This window comes from Phaeodactylum tricornutum, chromosome 12 (assembly GCF_000150955.2).
Source record: "Phaeodactylum tricornutum CCAP 1055/1 chromosome 12, whole genome shotgun sequence".
Lineage (NCBI taxonomy): Eukaryota > Bacillariophyta > Bacillariophyceae > Surirellales > Neidiaceae > Phaeodactylum > Phaeodactylum tricornutum.
The window spans coordinates 443465-446364 of record NC_011680.1 but is presented as its reverse complement, the minus strand read 5'-3'; positions in this window follow the sequence as shown (position 1 = coordinate 446364).

The window sequence follows — 2900 nt, the reverse complement described above, 5'->3', positions numbered from 1 at the left end:
TCTGTTTCGTTAGTGAAACAACGCAAGGGAGACCCCATTTTCAAGTTTGGCGTCCTTGTCCCTCGCAATTCTCGTGAAGCCCTGAAATTTGACGCGAACGCCGGCAATACTCGTTGGGCCGATGCCATGGAGCTCGAATTGGCCCAGCACCGTGAGTATAAAACTTACAAGGACCTTGGTAAGGGTGCAGCCAAACCTGGCCCTGGATACCAGCGGATCAATGTTCATTTCGTGTTTGACGTGAAGCAGTCACTCAAATACAAGGCCCGGCTTGTCGCCGGTGGACACATGACGGCGCCTCCGAAGGACAGTGTTTATTCCGGTGTTGTCTCACTTCGGTCCATTTGTCTCGCTCTTCTTGCCGGTGAGGTAAATGGACTGGAAACGTGGGTTGGTGACATTGCAGTCGCCTATTTAGAGGCATACACGAAAGAACAGGTGTATTTTGTTGCCGGTCCTAAGTTTGGGGAGCTTTCTGGACATACCCTGCTCATCGACAAGGCTTTGTATGGCCTACGTACTAGTGGAGCCCGCTTCCATGAGCGTCTCTCGGATTCCCTTCGTGCGATGAATTTTATTCCTTGCAAAGCGGACCACAATCTCTGGATGCGTGACTGCGATGACCATTGGGAGTATGTGTGTGTGTACGTTGACAATATTGCGTGCGTCTCACGAAACCCCAAGGCCTTCTTTGATTCCCTTGTTTCAGACCATCATTACACTCTGAAGGGTGTTGGTCCCTCGACTTATTTTCTTGGTGGTGATTTTACTCGCGACAGTAAGGACAATACTCTCGCGGTTGGCGCGAAAACGTACATGAAACGTATTATTTCGAACTACAAGACCTCCTTCGGTACGGAGCCCAAGTTGTACTCGTCTCCTCTCAAGAACGGTGACCACCCAGAAGTCGACGCTTCGCAACTCCTTGATTTCGGTTCAATTAAGTTGTACCAGTCCCTCATCGGTGCCCTCCAATGGGCCATCACCCTTGGGCAATATGACATACAGTGTGCCATCATGACAATGGGGCGCTTTCGTGCTGCCCCTCGAGAAGGACATTTGAATCGCCTTTGTCGTATCATCGGATACCTTTGTCGTTACCCTGATGCTGCCATTCGTTTTCGTACTGGAATTCCCAGCCATGAGGCTCGGGGAGACGTCCCTCAACACAACCGGATGTACTCGGTATACGGTAAATCGACTGATGAGGACTCTCCGACAGACATGCCGCCTGCTCGTGGTAAGCCTATGCGCATTACTACCTTTGTTGATGCTAACTTGTACCATGATTTGACTACAGGCCGTTCTACAACTGGTGTCTTGCTTTTGGTCAATCAGACTCCTGTGTCTTGGTTTTCTAAACAACAATCTACGGTTGAAACGGCTACGTACGGTTCAGAGTTTGTTGCTGCTCGTTTGGCTACGGAGCAAATTATTGATATGAGTCTTACACTACGTATGATGGGTATTCCCTTGGACGGTCCTGCTTGGCTCCTTGGCGACAATCAGAGCATTGTTACCAGCTCGACTTTGCCTCATTCCGTTCTTTCTAAGCGACACAATGCCCTTGCGTACCATCGCGTCCGTGAGGCGATTACTTTTGGAATCATGCATTTTTTATGGATTGAGGGTAAGGACAACGCTAGCGATGTGTTGACCAAACCTCTCGGTCATGCAGTTGCTTGGCCTTTGATTCAGCCTTTGTTGTTTTGGAAAGGTGAGACAAAATCTCCCGTTCGTTCTGTTTCGAGTACCTCACAGTGGGGAGTGTCAACTGGAATGACAGTTTTGAGTACCGGTTCGCGCGATGGCGCGCACTACTTGGGTCGTGGCACCCAAGGCGAGCCTGTCAAAACTAATCTTGTGTGTTTGGCCACAAATTCCGACACGGATGGTTTTGGACAGGCGCAATCCCAGCTGAGTATTCAGAAACATGATGTGACTGTTTCGGGACTCGATCATTGCCATGCTAAGGAGCATGGTAACTATGATGAATGTGCCCACGGTGCCGTGTATAACACCGTGGAGAATAGTGAAACGGACCACGATGGCGCTTGGCAGATCGTGGGGCCGAATGGAAAGTGAACAGATTAGCTCTTTAGTTTAGAGTTTATAAATCTTAACAACGATTGTGTGAAAACCATATTCGTTAGTTCGTATCTCTTTGTTAGAAGCCAGACGAGTCTTGATCACCTCGTGCTGTCTTCAGAAGCCAGGAGATACTTGACGTTGACAGTGGGATTTATACTTAGAAGAAAAAGACTCATATGTGAGAGTAAGATTATCTAGAACACGGTAAGAGGTCGTTCATCTGAATGAACAGACCACTTCTCATGGACTAGTAGAAGAGTAATCTTCCCCTCATTGTTTTAGAAAGTCATTGATCCAAATATTGCATTGGCATAGGTCCTTGTATCCGCTGTCTAATGCATGGGGAGCATTGTAAGCAAGTTGAGTTTGACAGTCCCTAGGTTTGCTTAGGTGTATCGCAGGCCGTTCGTAATAATGCCCAACCTGTGTTTACCAAGTATTGTTGACACTGCGTTTTCCTGTTTTTCGTACGTACATTGGTTGTACTACGTAACAGAGTGGGACAGCCAATCCTTATCACCTGACTAACGGATGTAAATGTATGCGCTCCATTTTCCGTGTCATGTGTGTTTTGAAAGGTATTTCCGGTTCCACTATAAGTATATGTGAGCACGCGCCATGGTATAAGGATACTATGGCAAAGGAAAGATATTTTGTTTTGTTTGAGTTTGTTCCTCAGGTTTTGTTATATCTTGGCAAATTGGAGGAACAACAAGAACTAGTTTATAGCACTAATTCTTCAATCATTGTTTCATAAGTTCTTTGATCCGTACTGCCTTTATTGCATAGGTCCTTGTATCCGCTGTCTA